This window comes from Sturnira hondurensis, unplaced genomic scaffold (assembly GCF_014824575.4).
Source record: "Sturnira hondurensis isolate 20B ecotype Veracruz unplaced genomic scaffold, ASM1482457v3 Scaffold0007797, whole genome shotgun sequence".
NCBI classification, from domain to species: domain Eukaryota; kingdom Metazoa; phylum Chordata; class Mammalia; order Chiroptera; family Phyllostomidae; genus Sturnira; species Sturnira hondurensis.
In genome coordinates, this window is record NW_028080428.1 from 3,025,151 (window position 1) to 3,044,904 (window position 19,754).

At 50.1% G+C, this 19,754-nt stretch overlaps 1 protein-coding gene across 1 annotated transcript in view; it reads right to left on the bottom strand.

Annotated features, from left to right (window-relative positions):
• The window catches only part of PC (pyruvate carboxylase), a 94,767-nt gene extending 75,013 nt beyond the window's left edge, over positions 1–19,754 (bottom strand). Inside the window, exon 1 of the mRNA XM_037053338.1 lies at positions 19,588–19,754. The gene's annotated coding sequence lies outside the window, so the exon portion shown is untranslated. The remainder of the gene's footprint in view (positions 1–19,587) is intronic.

Sequence of the window (19,754 nt, forward strand, 5' to 3'; positions counted from 1 at the left end):
CTTCCTTCCGAGAACTTTCCCTTTGTATTCACAACTTGGCTAACTGTTTGGCATAAGAAGCCTAGCGTTCAGCTTATCTTGGTTTTTGATTTACCTTCCTCGGTGAGCTTAACCATTCCTGCCTTTTCACTCAAAGTGAGAGATAGTGAGGCCACTGCAGGTCACTAACTGGCCTGCTTTCAACACAGTCGAGTCTCAGGGAGCAGGGAGGCCGGAGGAGAGGGAGAGAGATAGGGGACGGCCGGTCGGCGGCGTAGTCAGAACACGCGCAACATGTACCGATTGAGTTCACCACCTCGTATGCGTGTGGCTCATGGCACCCCAAACAATTACGATAGTAGTTTCAAAAAGCCACTGATCATAGATCACCTTAAATGCAATAATAATGAAAAAGTTTGAAATATAGTAAGAATTAGCGAAATGTGCCTCAGAGACACCCAACGAGCAAATGCTGTTGGAAAAAGGGAGCTGATTGGCTTGCTCAACGCACAGTTGCCACAAACCTTCAATTTGCAGACAAAGTCATGTCTGTGAAGTGCAAAAAAGTGAAACACAATAAAACCCGTACTCAGCGTAAAACAGAAATGAACCCGGCCGACCTCTGCATGCCCCCAAGAGCTACCTGCAAGAAAAATCAAATGTCTCAACCCTTGTCACCGAGCAGTTAGAGACACAAAAAGAACTCGCCCCAAGAAGCCGTAATCGCAAGACAGATTCGCAGTCCAAATACCCAGTGTGGGGGTGATCCGAAAATACTCGATGTTCCGCATCGCTGCTGGGAAGAGTCTCACATTACCTGGGAGGACTGGACGTGCCAGCAACCCCACTCCTAGTTTGCACCTGGAGAAACTGCTGCTCGTGTATAGCACACATGGGAGTGTTTGCAACAGCGCTGTCCCTAAGAACAGAAACACGGAAGCAGCCCAAAGGCTTCCTGGTATTGGGAGGGTGGACACTGAGGAGCATTCACACAGTGGACAGCTACGTGGTGGTGAGAATGAATGGAGCGAATGCATCACATGGACGGATCCCAAAGGCAATGCTGAAGTCTACAGTACCAACTCCACAGCCACGGTGGTCAGAATCGGGCAACACTGAACAATAGGTTCCCTAGAGGTTGTTCAGAGGTGGTAGGACTATCGAGAAAACCAAGAGAATGATTATCACAAAAGTCAGAATAGCTGTGGGGTCAAGGGGCTTCAGCCAGGGAGGGCACATGGGGGCTTCTAAGGTCCTAATCTTTTATTCCTTAACCTGGAGGATGGGAACACAGATGTTCACTTTATTATTTTGGTTTATGTGTGTATGTTATTTTGGTTTTATGTGTGTATATTTTAAATATGTCTTCTGTAAGTGTGATGTATTTTGCAGTAAACACACAGAAAAAGAAAAAACAAGCTATGGGGTAGTATACACCGAAGAGAGGGAGCCAGACGTTGTACGGACATGGACGATGGCCAAGCTACATTGACAAGTGAAAAGGGCATGGAGCAGAAAGGGTTTAAGAGGAAAAAAGGATAGAAATGCACTTATATTTTAAATGGACACATCTCCTCTAAAAGGATAGACAAGATAGTTTAACCAGACGTGACCTCTGGAGAGTGGAAATCGGTTACGATGAGGAAGAGAAGGAGACGTTTGTACGTTTTAATGTTTGTAGCAGACACACGTTATGTATTTAGCTAAGATGCATAACTTTTCCCTTCGTCAAGCCCTAACCCCCTGGGTTACCACCTGGTAACCTGTTATAGGACTACGAGGTTTAAGTGTAGCGCCCTAAGTAAGCTGCTTGGGCCACACCTGCGCGTCCCCCGCCGCATCACTGACTGTTCCGCCTCGGCTTTCGGGGCAGGAGGCACCCGTCATTGCAAATGATTTCACGGCAAGGGGGGAACTCGGACCACCCAAGCCCAGAATCCCACAGCGACCCTGGGGTATTGTGATATAATGAGAACTATATATCTGGTTTTCCTCCCAGGTTCCTGGCACAAGTTCTTCTAAGACTAAAACCCTTGGAATTTCCTGAGAAATAGGGAGAAGAGGAACACCTTTAAAAAAAAATCATAATAAGCCCCTTTCAACCATCAAGTTCATGTTAATGAGATGACTCCAGGTGGACCCCGAGGCAGCCATAGGATGGGGGCTGGGTGCCAAAGGAAACCACCGTGTGGTCAGAGGGTTGGAACTTTCGGCCCCAGTCCTGGACTTCCAGGGAGGGGAGAAGGCCAATCACACCTATGTGATGGAACCTCCAAAAATGCCCTAAACATCAGGGTTCAGAGCGCTTCCTGGTTGGTGAACACATCCAGGTGCCAGGAGAGTGACATGTCTCAATTCCATGGGGACAGAAGATCCTGTGCGTGGGGTCCTTCTGGGTCTCATCCCAAGTACCCCTCCATCTGGCTGACATTTGTATTCTTTATAATAAATCAGTAAATGTAAGTAAAGTGTTTCTCTGAGTTCTACGAACCATGATCACAAATGGTCAAACCTAAGGAGGGCACTGTGGGCACCCCTACTTATAGCTGTTTGGTCAGAAGTACAGGTGGCAGGCAACCTGGGGCTGGTGACTGGCATCTGAAGTGGGGGGCAGTCCTGTGGGATGGAGCCCTTAACTATGAGGTCTGCGCTAACTCCAGGTGGTGGCAGAAGTGAATGAAATTGTAGGACACTCCGTTGGTGTCAGAGTCAGAGAATTTGTTGGTGTTGGAAGAACACACACATACACACACATTTAGTGTCGGAACTTTTATAGATTTAAAAAACACCATCAGAGATCCCTGGCTGGGACCCCAAGGGTGACTGGACCCTTGGGCTTACCCAGTTAGCCTGGCTGGTCTGGGAACAAAAGTCTCAGAGAGGCAGTGGCTGAACTGTCCTTCTGGGGCCACCAATCTGCGGTGAATGGCTGTACTTGCCCTCTGCCCAGAAACGCCCTTCATTAGCCCCCTGGGGGAAAGGGCTCTGAGCGGCGTGTTCTCTCCAGCCGGAGAAGGCAGCCGGGAGGGGAAAGGGGACCGACTTGGAGTTCTAGAAACGGACAGAGGCCAGCCTCAGGACGAGACTCAGACCGTGCCTCCAGACGCCCTGGCTACTGCAGCTCAATGGGAGCGCACAGTGCCCCCTGACTTGACTTCCTCCTCATACTTCTCTTCTGCAGGGGGTGCCCCTCCTGTCTACTCTGACTGAACGCCATTCCCAAGTCCCGACGCATGAACCCTGAAAACCAAGACTCTGGGAGGAAAGCAGAAACCCATTATAAATTCATATTCCGAGGACACTAGAACCCCTCTCTCCAAAACGCTTCCCTCATCCTGCACCAAAACCAAGACCTCTCAAATCTAACATTTACAAATACACTGTTTTGTTCAATGTTAAAAAAACAAACAAACCCAAAACATTCACAGCTGAAAGCTTTTCTGAAAGAAAGGGTTTATGTACCAGAAGAAGTATAAAGGACACATGGACAAAAACTAAGGTGGGGTAGAAATGGGAGGGAGGTGGGGAGCACTGGGGGGGGGGCGGTGAGCTGGGATAGGAGTAAAGACAGAAAACTGTGCTTAAACAATTAAAATTTAAAAATACAAAAAAAATTTTAAAAAGAAAGGGTTATGCCGGATGGAAAAGGACCAGGCCCTGGGACATGCAATCTGAAGCCCCAGCAGCAGGGCCAGGTGGGAAAGACACCAAGCCTGCAACCCTGGGGTCTTTTACCTTAAAATTGCGTGAAAAACCCAGGTGCTTTTACACATTATGTTTTGGGAAAGAAAGAGGTAAGTTGTTCTGAAAGAACATACGCTGACTACGGATAAGGGGGCGGGAGGAGGTGAGGCGGGGGCAGTTCTATGGTGGGTGCAGAGTCCACAGGGAAGACGCATTTACTGCTTTTGACTGCTGTGGGCAACTCTCCTGAAAGTTCACCCATGAGGCTGCTGGTGGTCAGCTACTTGTTTTTAGGTAGCGGCTGGAGGTGGATTCCAAGCTGTAGCAGACAGGTGAGCACTCTTGTTAGTTGGCCCACAGCGATTAACTGGCTAATTGCCCTTTTCTCTTTCCCTCTCTCCGGCCCCAGCTGTCATTTAATTTAGGACACCTCCGAATTTTTCTCCTGTCATCAGAGGAAACCCTCACGCTGGCCTCAAAGTCTGGGGAAAGCACCGGGAACCTGAAGGCGCTTCTCCTGGGATTGGTCCTCCCAGTGCGACCTGACCAAGCAGCAGAGGCTCTGGTGGGCTCGCCACTCAGACATGTGCTACTGCGTCCCCCAGAAACCGTCACTGGCGCACACCGCACCCCTAAGATTGGGAGAAAAGGGAAAGCCCTGAGCAGCAAAAGCTGGGGAAAATCGGCTTGGTCTCTGCTTGACCTCCCTCCTCTCCAGACAGCAGACTCCAGGTAAGCTCCTAGGACTAACTGCTCTGGATTCCAGCAAATGCAATTTTCTCAGGAAATTTTGAATGGGGCCTCATAGCTCATCTCCAACAGCCCAACCCCATTCTCTCTCTCTGCCTCACCACTCTCCCCCGGCCTCAGTCCTGGTCAGCTCCCTTTGGCTATAAGAACAGGGCCGCTGGCCCGGCTCTGCTTTTCAGGATGGAGGTGGAGTTGCTAACCAGAGCTCTCCGGGTCCTCCAGTGTCCACTTCACCCCACAGCGACTTTTCTCCTGCAGCCCTTTGTTTGCGTCCTCCTTCCCACCGCGGCTCCTCCCCTAGTCCATGCATGTGCCAACCGATGTCTGAACTCTCGACAACTGCCTCTCAGACCTAGTCCCCCACTGTGACCTCCTCGCGCCCCATTCCAGGTCAGCTGACCCACTAAGCCCAGAAGAGTTTCGCAAAAGCCCACACAGCTGTGGGTGGTCAGAGGCTCCAGCCTTTCAGAGACTCCTCATCGTCTGGAATCCCAACGTGCAGCTGGACCTCCGCAGAACGAGCCTCCCCGGCCCCCACACGCACGGCTCCCCAACAACACCCACCCTTCCAAAGGGGCTCCCTGAGCGCCAGGCTCCTGCGGGTTGGGCCGTGAACACCGCAGACACAAACCTCCACTCTCGCGGAGCTTCCCTTGCCTTCCTTCCGCCAGTGTGGCCGAGGCACCTCCCTGTCTGGCTTCTCCTGTCACTGTGATCTTCTCCCTGTGCCACTTGCCCATGCTGTCCCCTCCTCTCCACAAATCCCAACGTGACACCTCCTTCAGGGGCCAGCTCTCCAAGAAGCCCTTCCTGAGCAGCCACCCGTGCGGCGCAATCTCCTCAGCTTGTAGGCCCTGGACGGGGAGCTTCTCCTCCCCACGTGGTTCCCTTACAACCCCCCACCCACCACCCCGCCCCACTGACACAGCCACAGTTATCACGTGCCTCCTGGGTGCCTGCACGCATCATTTCACTTAATCCCCACCCGCCCAGTGAGGGAGGCCTCATGGCCCTGTTTCACAGACGAGAAAAATCACGGCTCAAGGAGGCTAAGGAACTTGCCAGAAGTGACAGGGTGGTAAGGGACGAAGCCTTAACCCCACTCCCGAGCCTGGACTCCAGAGCCCCGCTCTTAGCCGCTTCCCTGGTGGCCCTCTGCACTCATTCTCCAGTTCAGCATTTTACTGTCCCGGAAACAGCACGCAGCAGACACGCAGCAGCTAGGGCTCTCCCTCATCAACGGGTCACGTGACCAGAAAGGGGCCACGTATTAACTAACGCTGATGAGCTCAGGGGAGGCCTTCATGGCGGCCTTATAAACTGGGACCCAAGTAACCACACATATTGGTCTGAAATTAAAACTCTCTTAACTAAACGCAGGTCATGGCAGGTGATCTTGTCCTTGACTCAGGCTGTCCCTGACAAAGGTCAGTCTGTACCTTGACTGAGCCTATTGTTATTTTGCACCTAAAATAGCACATCTTCAGAATACCAAGGCAATTTCCCTTTCTCTCACCTCCCTAATCTATCATGTAACCCCCTTGCGTCTTGCCCTTTGGTTCTGATGTATAAAATAAGTGGTAAGTTGCTATTTCCCAGAGTATTTTCTCAATCCAGTGAGATTTTGCTTCCCAGCAATTGTCGTCAACCTGACTCAAATACACAAACAAAAACTCTTTACTTACGCCGACAGCCACTACCTGAGCACGTATTCTGCCCCAGCAACCAACCACAGGGGAAGTGACCCAGGGCAAAGAGCCTGCAGCCTCCAGCCTCCAGGAAAAATGCACAGTAACGTTTGGGAAAAGAACAGTCTCCTGGAACATGGCACAGTCACAACTTTCGCCCTCCTTAAACCACTCAGTGAGCTGAGAAAACTCAGGGTGAGATCACGGGGAATTTGTTCTGCCAAATACTGAAACTGCCGCTTACAACTATCGGAGGTGAAGAAGGAAGGAACGGTGGCCCAAGTCAGCAAAAACACAGCTGGCTGTTTCGTACGCAGTCGGAATGGGCTAGGCAGAATCCAGAGAGGTGGGGAAGACCTTCAGGGCCCACCGAAATGGCCTCAGGCAGCACAGCAGGGGGACAGGCACAGGTGCAGGTGGGAGACTGGCTCTGGGTATAGAAGCCGCCAACCCCCGGTCAAGAGATTCACTTAAGTAGGAAAGACAGAGGCCCACACTGCTCTTTTCAGCCCAGTGGACAGCGACATGGGGACATCGCACTGATATCCCGTGGGAGAGCAGGGAGAGCCTACGGCCAGGAATTGCTGTTTTCCAAGCTCGGCTCTGCCTCTCACCAGTGGAGCTGGTGGGAGGCCCATTAAACCCCCCTGCTCCTCATCCACAAACACCAAAACCACGCCCTTACCCTGTGCCAGTGGGAACGGTCAGAGGAAATTGCAGGTGAAAAAGGAACCACATACTACACCTGACAGGCTCAGGGGAGGCCTGCGTGGTGGCCTTACAAACTCAGAGACCCAAGTAACCACAGAGGATGGTCTGAAATTAAAACTAACCAAACGCAGGTCATGGTAGGTAGTGATGTCCCGGGCCAGTGTCCTCCCTGACAAAGGTCGGTCTTCACCTTCACTGAACCTCTATCATCTTTCCGCATCTGGGATAACTGAGCTTGGGAAGGTCAGGAATTCCCTCCCCACCCTCAGGGCACAACCACCCCAAGGAAGCAGAGACCACGAATCCCCTCATTGATACGGTTACCGTGTTAATTATTATTAACTGTTAACTACCCAGTACCCAGGAACGGAAAAGCAGCCTGATACTCGGTGCACTTTCCTCTAGGCCCAGAGAGCGCCCTGCTTTGCTCTCTCCTGGGCCTCCCTCATCCGTCCCCAGTGAACCTCCTGTAACCACCTCGGATCCTCCCCTTTGATTTGGATGTATAAAACATGTGGTAAAACTGCCGCTTTCCACAGCATTTCCTCCATCCGCTGAGATTTTGCTTCCCGGCAAGTTTTGCCAGCTTGGCTCCAATAAACCCAGAGAAACCCTCTACAGGTTTGAACGTTCCGTGTTGACAAGACGGAAAGCCATCAAGTGCTGTACACACGTGGGAGAAAAGGGGGCTCCGCAGGAAGCGTGCGGAGTCCTTGGAAGCAACCCTGATCTGATCGGAGGCCCCTACACGGCCAGGGTGTGGGGGGAGTCACGCCCCAGGCCTTAACTTCAGGGACAGGTCGATCCTGGCCTTCAGCTGGCCCTGCCCGTTGCGCTGGTGCTTCCAGGTGAGCACACCTTTGAAAGGCCGGGCCAATTCCTCCTCGGGCCCCTGGGAGGTGTACCCACCCCCAAGGGAGCACGGGGTCTTGCTGACTGCCCTGCACTCCATGTCTGGGCCTGGCTTCCTCCCACCTTCGCCCCTTCCTTAGTCCCCAGTGCATCCAAAAAGCTGCAAAACTGTTATCTGAGATCTCGCTTCCTGGCAGATGTCTTCAGATTGGCTCAAATAAACTCTTAATAAAATTCTCTATGGATTTGTATGTTTCTTATATCAACGTGGTAAAGGCTGAATTCACCTCTGGGAGCCAAGCTTTATTTTTTGTATTGTAATTCCATTCTGCTATCCCCAGGAAGTCAGTAAAACTTTTGTGAAGTATCTGGTAATATTTTTAAAAGCTGTGTTTTGAGAAGTTATGAGACAGGTCTGTTTGCATGTTCAAGGCAAAATGGTGTGAGGAGAGGGGCAACGGCCCCGAGACAGGGAGAAGTGACGTGCAGAAAGGAGTGGACAGACAGCTGGCCAGGGAAATAAGAAACCCAGGTAATTTCATTCATCCAACAAAAATTTTCTGAGCCCACACTATGCTCCAGGCTCGGCAGAACACATAATAAGCAATCCTTGGGTATTTCTAGAAATACTTGAGGAGAGGAACTTGGTAAAAGGCAGACTTCCTGCAGGTCAAGTGTGAAAGAACCTTGAGTAATTATTTTTTAGGGACTAAAATGACATGTTAACTCTGAAGATATAAGTGATCAGAGCCATCTAAGACTCAAAGACCAAATACAGTCGAAGGTATCACATCCCACTGCCTTCTGGGCATCCGTGGTCCCAAGGACAAACGAGTCCCTAACCTCATCAAGGACCCCTTGCCTGTAACAAGTGGCTCGTCTCTTGCTGCTTTCAAGGCTTATGTTGATTATGACAGGGCCAGAGGCAGGTCTCTTTCAGTCTATCCTACCTGGAATTCACCAAGCTTCTTGGGTCATAGGTTATTGTTTTTCATGAAATTTGCGGTTTGGGGGAGCATTATTTCTTCAAATAATTGTTCTGCTCCTCTCTCTCTATCCTCTCCTTCTACGGCTCCCACTACTGTGTGCGTTGATGGGTTGATGATGTTCTACAGGCTCTGAGTTTCTGCTCATCTGCCTTCACTCTTCTCCTCTCTGTTCCGCAGACTGGACCCTCAGCCGCCCGGCGTCAACGACTTCGCTGATCCTCCCCTCTGCCAGGTCGGCTCTGACACTGAGCCCCCCCCAGTGACTTTTTCATTGCAGTTATTGTATTTTTCACAATCCCAGAGTTTCCTAATCCTTTTGGGGGGGTAATTTCTATCACTTATTAATCTCTAGAGGATGAGGCACTTTAGTTCTTTAGACACACTCTAAAATCCATGATTTAAAGTTTTGTCGGCATCTGCTATTAGCATATAGTCCACTGACTACATGTCCACTGACATATAGTCAGTGGACTGAGCCACACCAGCCAGGGCTGCACCCCTCCGTATTTTTTAAAAGTTTGGTTCTTTAAAAAAATTAAAAGACATGGAAAAAATGTTTTAAACATGTCATTTTCATCTCAGCATCCAGAAAAAAAATTTGTATAGCATTCCAAAATAACCTACATGAGATGTTATATATTCTGTTTAATGTACCTTTCTCATGTAAAAGCATCATGGCTCTTGTTCCGTGGTAATAAAATTCCATGGTTTGATGAGGTTTATGGACTATTTTTAAAGCTGAACAGAATGACACTGGACAGATCACATCTGCAGAGATCTTTTCTGGTGTGCATTTTGGTATTTTCTTATTTTCTGGTATAAAAATGCTGACCTGAACGACCTAGTACATTTGTATGTTTGTCTCGTTATACTTTAGGTTACATTTCTAGAATTGCAATTACCTGTGTCAAATGCTTTTAAGTTTTAGGTTTAATCTTCTCTGTACTCCCTCCCTTCCATGTAATGCCTTGCCCTGTGGTAGAGCACATTTTCCTCTCTTTGAACATGGATTCTGTCTTTCAGCGACGTCATGGCCATCATTTAAGGTGCCATCGTTCACTGTTTAATACACAGTGCTCCTTCACCACCCTGAAGGGAAAACTCAGAACCAAAGGTTGGGAGAGACTGTATCTAAAACTCCTACAGATGCCCTGGCTGCTGTAGCTTAATGGATTGAGTGAACCGAAGGGTCACGGGTTCAGTTCCCTGTTGGGTCACATGCCTGGGTTGTAGGCCAGGTCCCTGGTTAGAGGTGTGCAAGAGGCAACTGGTTGGTGTTTCTCTCCCTTTCTTCCCCTCCCTCTGAAAATGAATAAGCTCTTTAACACACACACACACACACACACACACACCCGCAGAGTAGGACTCTAACACAGTCCTTCACTCAAGTATCCTTTTCTTGGAACCCTACAGACCTTCCCTCTTTACCCACACGGGGCCGCGTAAACACCAAACGTCAGGAAAGAGCTCAGCCTGCGTTAATAATTTTCAACAAGGTACCACTCACCACCACAAACTGCCTTAGGCAACACACAGGGACCAAGACAGTAATGCAAGTCCACATCTGTTACTGTCTAGGATCCAAATCTCTACCAAGAATTTAATAGCAACGGCCCCTCCAAAGAGATCAGCAGCTCTCCATGGGGAGGTCGGGGAGAAGTCAGGGGTCAAATGAGACTGTCCCCATTTGGGGGCAAAACAGTAATGAATCAGTGCTCTGCCTAGCGGTTGGATTCAAAGGTCAAGACCTAGTTTCACCCTAGCCATGAACCTTTTAAATAATAAAGAAATGTCATCCAACTGAGAAAGAAACTCCACAGTTGCACAGGAAAGTAACTTACTTTAGTTTGAGATCCTGCCATTATTTCCTTGTTAGGTAAGTTTCTTTAATTCCAGGAAGATATAACTAAATATCCTGCCCTGACTGGTGTGGCTCTCTTGGTTGAGTGTCGTCCCACAAAGTGAAAGGTCATGGATTCGGTCATGCCTGGGTTGCAGGTTCAGTTCCAGGTTGGGGCTCATAGAAGAGGCGACCCATCGATGTTTCCCTCTCTCACATCGATGTCTGTCTCCTTCTCTTTGTCCTTCCCATCCCCTCTCTCAAATAAATAATAAATATTTTTAAGAATAAATATCCTAAAAAAATAAAAAACATAGTACTTGTAATTTTGTATTAAGAAATCTGTGTGTATTTATTGTTTTGTGTACTTTCATGTTCAAGGAAATTTGGTCTGTCGGAGTAACAAGTCAGCCTCAATATGCCAATTAAAATATGTAACTAAGTTGGTCTGAACTTGTGATTTTAAGTAGGAATTTTACTAAGTTTACAATCAGTATTAGCAGATGACAAATACGCACAGGAAAAGATGCTCAGCATCACTCCTCACCAGGGAAACTCAAACTGAAACCATGAGACACCACAATGTGCCTTTTAGCGTGGCTAAAGTTACCAAGACTGACCGCATCCGTGTTGGTGAGGGTGTGGAAGGACCAGAGTTCCCGTCCACTGGTGTGGGAACGTAAAATGGTACAACCACTTCGGAAGACGGCTGGGCGGTCTGAGTTAAACACACACCTACCACACAACCCCGCCACTCCACTCCCACGCGTTCGTCCAAGAGAAAAGGAAATACATGTCCATAAAAAGACTTGTACACACACATTCATAGCAGCTTTATTTATAATAATGAAAAACTGAAACTGAGATGACCAACAACAGGTGAATGAACAGAAACTGTGGGAGAGCCACGGAATGGAATACTGCACAGCAACAAAAAGGAAAGGACTACTGACGTAGGCAGCAAATCTCGAAACAAAGACGCTGAGTGGAAGCAGCCAAGAGGAAAGAGGTCCATACTATACAGTTCCACACATGTAAAATTCCAGAAAATGCCAACTAATCCACGGTAGCAGAAAGCAGTTCAGTGGTTACTTGGGAACGGGGGGAGCAGAGAGGGGCAGGAGGACCCTGATGGTGAAGGATGTGGTCTATCATAATCGAGGTTAAGGTTTCACATGGTATACATGTCAAAACTTACATATTGTATACTTTAAGTATGTGCACTTTATTACATCAAAAATACATCAATAAGGGATTAAGAAAAATAATCATTATAACCTCGTTATAATTATTATTTATATTCTGACACAGACAGCAGTATGGTGGTTATCAGAGGGAAGGGGGTGAGGGAGACAGAATGGGTACAGCTGGGATAAATGGCGACAGAGGACTTGACTTTGGCTGGTGAACACACAACACAACATGCAGATGAAGTACTAGGTTGGCCAAAAAGTCCTTTTGGTTTGTTTCTGTAAAATGAAAGACACATTTCATTTTCACCAATAACTTTTTTGAATTGGATATTTTGAGTATGTCGGCTGTCACCCACTATTGGCTTCTAGTGGGTGGAGGCCAGGGGTGCAGCTAAACATCTTCCGACACACAAGACAGCCCCACAGCCAAGTTATTTGGCCAAAAGGTCAACAGTATCAAGAAACTTTGCAAACCACTTTTGACACGTTCAGTCAGTCACAGCACCTTCTCCGTGTGCCACACAAATCTTTGTGTTTGTTACATTTTTACCTTCCTTGAAATCATAAAGCATAATATGCCAAAAATGTTGCATATTTTCTTCCATCTTCAGCACTAAAGTAGCTGCACAAAAACTCACCAATTTTGGGAAGTTTTGGATAAACGCACGCTGGTGTGACAGCTGTCACAATACAATCTAACAAAATTGTTCTCAATGAAGTTAAAGCCAACTAAGCGCTACTAGGGCCATCCTATGGAAAAAGCACAACGGACTTTTCGGCCAACCCAATAGTACAGAATTGTACACCTGAAAACTTGAAACCTAAAACTTTGTTAACTAATGTCACCCCAATAAATTCAATTAAAAATACTTTTAAAATATTTCAATAAAGCTGTTTTAGAACAAAGGAATATAGGAATGTTTAAGAAGACTTAAGAGTTGGCTTAATTTATTAGATTTACAGGAATTATTTAAGTATTAGGAATGTCTATTAACCAGACAATTGGAAATACTAAAATGAAGGAAGTTAAATGTAATTTATAAATTTAATTTACATCTTTCAAATGAGTTAAGTTTGCAAATGAGATCGAGTATGAATCGAAGGCCCCTTCAAAGTGATTATTAAAATGTTCCAGAATCATAAATAGAACAGGAAGATTACAGGCTACACTTAAAAGCTAAACTTGGAAGACCAGCCCCTAAAGGAACTAGATTTCTGAATTTGTAACTTTAACAAATTGAAAACCAATTTATCTTTTCAGCCAAAGTAACTTCTGAATTATCTTGCATTACACAAACACCGAAGGCGGGGGGGGGGGGGGGGGGGGGGGGGGGGGGGGGGGGGGGGGGGGGGGGGGCGGGGCATCAGAAAGCCTCGCTGGACACGCCCCTCGGCCGGCGCTCAGCAAGTCTGGCTCCACGAAAGTCAGTTTCCTCATTGCAAAAGAGGGCTGTTTCTCAGAATAGGTAATACACTTATTATTGATGATTTAGTAACATTAATAAATTTCATATTGATAAAGGGCACATTTGAAAAAGCACATGGACAAGCATATGGTGGCGCTAAGACATTAGCAGCGTGATGTCACTGTAGTAACTGCAGCCTTTGCCAGATCCTGGGCTGGCCAAGGACAGACAAAAGATCACAGAAAATATCTTCAGAGAGTAAGCATGACTCAGCATAGCCAGGTCATGGAATTTTCCCAGAAGCCTCAGCCAGGGATGGATATCATCAGGAGAGAGCTGCCACACGTGGCGATGGGCCCGTTTGCGCACAGCTGGTGGAAAGGTACTTAGAGCAGCTTTGGATCACCCGGGCCTACTCCCTCTCTGGCCCGCAGGAGGGTGAGGGTGAGGGTAAGGAGGTAGGGGCAGCAGCCATGAGAGGATGCTGGGGTTATGCCTTCTGGCATCGTACTTTAAAAAATATATAAGTAAATGAATAAAAACAAGCCCACACCCACCTCACTCCAGAATCACCAAGGAGATGAGAGCAGAGGAGGAGGGGACTCCGTCATGGTAACTGAGCAAAGCTCCAGGACGCAGCAGGGACTAGGGACTGAAGACCAAACAAGCTGTAATGGATGAAATGACCTGGGGGAAGGCAGCCCTTCCAGGCCACTAATTTCCTCTTCCTACTGCTGGATTTTGGGGGACAACAGGCAAGGGGCTGGGATGAGGTGGGGATCAGAATACTGAATTCTGCTAGTCAGCCTTCTCTGGACTCCAGTTTCTCGGCTCCCAAAGACAGATGCCTAGGGGCCTTCACCCAGCTCCCCACCTCTCCTCATAGGGACACAAGGCAGAGCAGTGACATTCAACTCTGTCAACAGGAGGAGAGTAAGCAGAGACAGGGCAGTGGACACTCTCTCTCTCGGCAGCTTAGCCAAGAAAACGCAATCAAGGCCGCTGCTGGCCTAAGACCTAGGACAAGAGGGGACCATGGGAAAATCTTGGAAAGGAGAACTCAGGGATCATGAAGGGGCTCTTGAGGACAATCCCTGCAAGTGGGTGGAAACCCAAGAAAAACCCCCGTGCGAAGGAATCTTGACTCTGAGCACTGAACACGAGCTCTGGGGAAAGTTGTCCCTGAGCAACAAAGTCCCCAGGGGCTGGGCTATGAAGTGGGGCTCGTGGCCGGTGTGCAACGGGGCTAGTGCTAGCAGGTCTGAAATGCTGGGTCGGGGAGGGGGCTGCTAGACAGGCAGCGAGGATCAAGCCTGGCTAGGATGTTCGCGGGAACCAGCAGCGGGAGACAGGACTGGGCCCGGGCCCCAGGGCCTTGAGGAGATGCACCCAGCCTGGTGCCATTGGTGGCCATGGGCAGGGGCGGGGAGGGGGGCTCTTTCTGAGGGGAACCTGAAAAGGTCATACAGGAGGGCAGTGCCGCCTGAGCCCTCTGTGAGAGTAATTCCACCTTTAGCCCTTCGTCACTGTGATGCCCAAAGATGGAACACTGCTGTGAATGCATGCCAAGTGTGGGACAGAGTCACAGCTGACAGAGTCACAGCCCCCGGCTTCCCGGAGTCCCTCACCGGCCAGCACTTACTCTCCACACTGACTTAAGGGGTCCGCTCGGAGGCTGCCCAGCCCTAGAGATGCTCTCTCTCATCCTGAGGAGCCTCACCACCCTCCCCATGACCAGCATCCCGAGCCACACCCTTCCAGAAGTAGGGCTTCCTGTTCAGGCTGACCAGTTGCCAACTGGAGCCAGCAGGAAGCTAGACGTCACTTTCCAGTGAAAACCAAGAAGGACTGAGAACGAACAAGGACTGTTTAGACTTTCCAAAAATCAGAGCTTGGCTTTTTTACTTAGTGGGCTACAGAGCTGACATGCCAGGCCTGCCAAAATCGACAGGTGCTGGTAGGGACATGACCCACACCCACCCCACAACCTGGACTCAGGCACAGAACTTACCCTCGGGTTTTGTCAGCTCTCAGAGGCGGCGCTACCTAAAGTAAAGGGAAAAGAAGTATTGCCCTCATTTCTCCAGGCACTCCCCTGAGAACCTAGGCGTGGCAAGAACACAGACTCGGAACCCAGATTCGGAACCACGGGGGAAGAACTGTTACTTTGCTTCCATGGCGATGGTGGGGGAGGATGCCAGGAGAGTGCAGGGCTGAGCGCACCCCAGGTCTGCTGTCCAATGGCCTGGGTTCCACCTCTGCGGCTCTGCCACCGGCTCCCATAACCACTCAGGGCCTGTTTCCTCATCTGTGAAATGGGAATAATAACAACCTCCGGCTTGTAAGATTCCGATGAGCCAACATGCTCAGTGCTGGCACCATGCCCATGCACAGGACACAGACATTAGCCAACATGACTAGTGAGAAGCATTTAAGTAAAACCTTTCCTTTTCTGGCGCCCGCTACACAAGAACAAGAAGTTCTAGAAACTTCTATTGTTCTATCTGAAGTGCTTTCTCTTCCTGGCCATTTCCACCCGGCCCCAGGCCTCCTTTCCAGGCAGAGCTGTCTCTAGGCCTCAGGAGCTCCCTCTCCTCCAGGTTAGACCCCCGAGCCTGGCCCTATGTCACCACCCACCCGACGCTCATTTTTGTCTTACACGGTCTGCGGGCTGCTGCGTCTCCTATTTCCCTGACCATGTCCTCAGCTCCTTGTCCTGCAGAGACGCCTCACGGAACAGCACACCCATGACTAGACCCATGGGAGCCCACGGTCGGTGGTACATGACCACTTTGGGGAATTTACAGACTGCTTTCTTTGGAAAAGGCCACACCTGTCACTCAGTTCTACCCACTGGTAAATAAAGAACAAAATGGAGACACAGGCGAGACAGCCACCAAACGAACTGAATCCATGTTCCGAGAAAACCAGATGCCTCGGTTGATTATGTCAAGGCTGAGAATGAATGTTTTTGGTAGTCAAGTCAATAAAATATTTGTTGGGCATGTACCTTCCACAGGCACTGCTCCAGAAGGCACAGGCTCTGCTCCCAAAATGCCAAAAAGCAAGTTGCTGGGGGCCAATACATACATGGTAAGAACATGAGATGCCTGACAGCCTGAGATGGACCCCAGCCACAGTTTCCTAGCTGTGTGACTGTCTCTGGGGGACTTAGTTCACCCACAGTTCTTCGCCGGTAAGTGAGGAGCTAACAGTACCTTTGTTGCAGGGTTGTTGTGACAATCAAATAACACATGAGCCCTGGCTGGTGCGGCTCAGTGGATCGAGTGCCGGCCTGCAAACCAAAGGGTCGCTGGTTTGATCCCCAGTCAGGGCACACACCTCAGTTGCAGGCCAGGTCCCCAGTGCAGGGTGAGCAAGAGGCAATCACACACTGATGTTCCTCTCCTGCGCTTTCTCCCTCCCTTCCCCGCTGTCTAAAAATAAATAAATAAAATCTTAAAAAAAAAACATGAAAGGGGCTTAGCAAGTTCCCTGCCACCACATAATAAAATAAAAGGTTGGCTTTTATTATTAATAATAAATCATTACTTATCATTATTATTGAAAGAGAGGAGCCATGTCCAACCAAGCAGACTTGGCAAGTCCTGATGCAGGAAAGCCCAACGAACCATTTGACAGGATAAGCGGAGAGGAAAAGTCCTGCAGAGAACAAGGACGCCGGGACAGGGACAGCGGAGGAGCAGGCACTAAGAAGCACACGGGGGGGCAATGCCCAACAGTCTCATGAGGACTGAGGCAGACAGACCAGGGGGCCTACTGGGTCAAATGGCAGAAAAAGCCCAATGGGGGGATCGTGTATTTTCATTCAATAGGTAAAGAGAAAGGGCTTATTCTTTGTGGCATTTTCCCATCTCCCACCATCAGGCCCTACCCCTTCGGCAGTTTGGCCAAAAAGGCCACAGCTGAGACTAGAGGCAGCTGAGACTAGAAAGAGGTGAAGGGATGGTCCATCAAGCCCAGGTGAGGCTTCAGAGCCAGCACGCAAAATGTCCCACTTGTGAAAGGACATCTCCAGATGACCCACGACACACAACACACTTCTGGGTACAGGGAGCAGGGGCCCATCCGGAAGGGGGCAAAATGCCACTGGGAGGCAGCCAAAGGGAAGGCTCATGCTAGTCCTCCAGGGAAACGTCTACCTGGTTGAGGCACCTGGCTCACGCTGGTGAGTGCAAGAGAGAGCTGGACGGTCTGGGCCCATCTAGCCCAGCACCCAGTACCAGGGCACTGGAAGTAAGACAAAGAGAAAGCAAGGAAGAGGACAAAGGGGCGGGCGGCCTGTGCTGACACAAGGGGACCCACAGAGGCCACAGCCACCAGGACGAACCTGCCTGAGGGGTGGGTGATCCTGGAGGTGAGAACTGGCACAGACAGGGTCACCGAAGCTGAAGCAGGCTTCAGTAGAGAGAGATAAGGCACAGAGGGGACTAGGAAGTAAGTTCTGGAAATTTTGGACGATGGCCTAATTCAGTTCCACAAATCAATATTGAACCACCACAGTGAATGAAGCTCTCTCCTGCAGGGCAGGCAGCCGCTAAGTAACACAGGACGCCTGCTCACGAGCGGCTTTAGTAGAACACAGACAGACACAACCTGTAGCTCAGGCCCCTGCGGGGCCCTCAGAGCCCCCCAAGGGCCCGGGCACCTTGGACCCAGTTTCACTTCTGCCTCATGAGCACCTCACCTCGTGCCCTCACCTTGTCACATCTGTAGAGGCCTCTTCACAGCGACCAAGACACTTCTCACTCCCAACTGGGAAGTGCTGCTTCTCCCCCATTCCCCTCCCACCTTCCTCAGCCTACCTCTTGCAGGTTCTTGTCACTTAAAACTTCCCTCTCCTCCATAATCAAACCTCAGCCCCTCGAATCCCATCACTGCTTCTTCAGTGCCAGCTCCAGGGGAGTCAAAAGAGCCTCACGACTCACCCTCTCCACTGAGCTTTCCCCAATCCAGTCCCATTTGGCCCTCAACCAGTCCATTTCTCCTCTCCCTGGCCTCCGTATGTGGCTTGGCCTGATTTGTGGGTCTCCACTTCCTCTTCCACATCCTCATAGAGGCCAGACCTCACCAGCATGGGATCTCTACACACATCTGTGGCATGCTGACTTGCTGCCCAAGTCCTGTTTCTTTTTCTCTCCCCTAGTCAGTTTGTCAGCAGTTCTGGGACTGGATTAATTTTATCTCCCAAGTGTTCTCTCAACACCCAATCTAGAGGTCTGAATGTGCAAAAGAAAGTGATTTAGAGTCAAGAGTAAAGATGGAGAGCGGGCAGACAGCAGAGCTGGAGCTCTGAGTTCATAGAAATGCTGGGCACATGCACTCCCAGCATGAGTATTTGCGTCACGGGCAGGGGAAGGAGGACAGGGGAAGCCAGAGCTGTTGGTAGCAGTGGGTAAGGGAGCAACGGAGGAGACAAAGATTTCTGGGTAGACTCAGGAGGCTCTAGTTGTGATCTGGCAAATAGTACTGGCACCTCTGTAAGCCTCAGGTTTCTCAGCTGCAGAATGGGGATAATGAGCCCTGGCATACTTTCTCATAAAATGGAAAACCAGGGTTTTAAGAAATTCAAAACTGCCAGAAATTCAAAACTGGCCTCAGCCCAGCATTTGTGAGATAAGAAAAATGTCCTGCAGAGAACATTGTCCCCAGAGGTGAAAACAACTCAAAAAGCGCACAAAGCTAGTCACACTGGTAGGAACCTGCGTGCACGTCCTGGAAGCCAAAGCTGCTGATTCCCCTGTCCAGGAGGGCGCTTCCCAGACCGCTGCTCCTCACCGCCCCCAGACGCCCCCAGACGCGTGCACTTTGTAAACTGCTAAAAGCTGTGTAAGTAACGGGCTGAGCCCAGCCCCACCTCTTAACTGAGCGCCTCGGGCGAATCACTGCTTCTGGGAGCCTCAAGCTTCTACACTTGAAACTAAATGGAACAGAGACTACTACTCCACAGGGTAACGAGGAGAATCCTACAGGAGACACGTGGAACACAGAAAACCCTCGCCCTACACTCCAACTAAGCAACTTCCAGTGTGATGGGGAAAGCTTGGGCTCCGGATTCTGATAGACTTGGGTTCAAACCCTCCTTCAGGGACCTAGGGCAAGGCATTTTTCGGGCTCCGTGCGACAATTTCTCCATCTGCAAAATGGGCCCCAAAGCATGAATAAGGCCGCTGGCGGCTGCCACGGGCGCGGGGTGAAAAAGGCCTGGCTGCGCCCGCACGGGAGGTATGCTCGCGGAGTGGCGGGGCGACGGGCCCGCGCCGACGGTCTCCCGCTAGAGGGGGAGGGGAGGGGCGGCGCAACTCGCGTGGCGCACCGCCCGCTGCTGTCTCCTCTAGCCGTCACTCGTGAAGCCCGAGCTGCCTTGGCATGCACGACCCTTATATAAGCGTCCCCCGAGGCGGCGCCGGCGCACTTTCACCCGCTCCGGCCTGCCTCGGGAAGAAGAAGGCGCGCGGCGCCGCGGCCACTTACCTCCTTACCACCGCCGCAAGCCGTCGCCACCGCCTCTACCGACGCTACCTCCACTGACAGGGAACAGCTGCGGTCTCCGCGCAACTAAACTTGCTGCGGTCCCCGCCCCGCCTTAAGACTTTCTATTGGCTCAAGCAGCCCAACCCCTCCTGTTATTGGACAGTGGA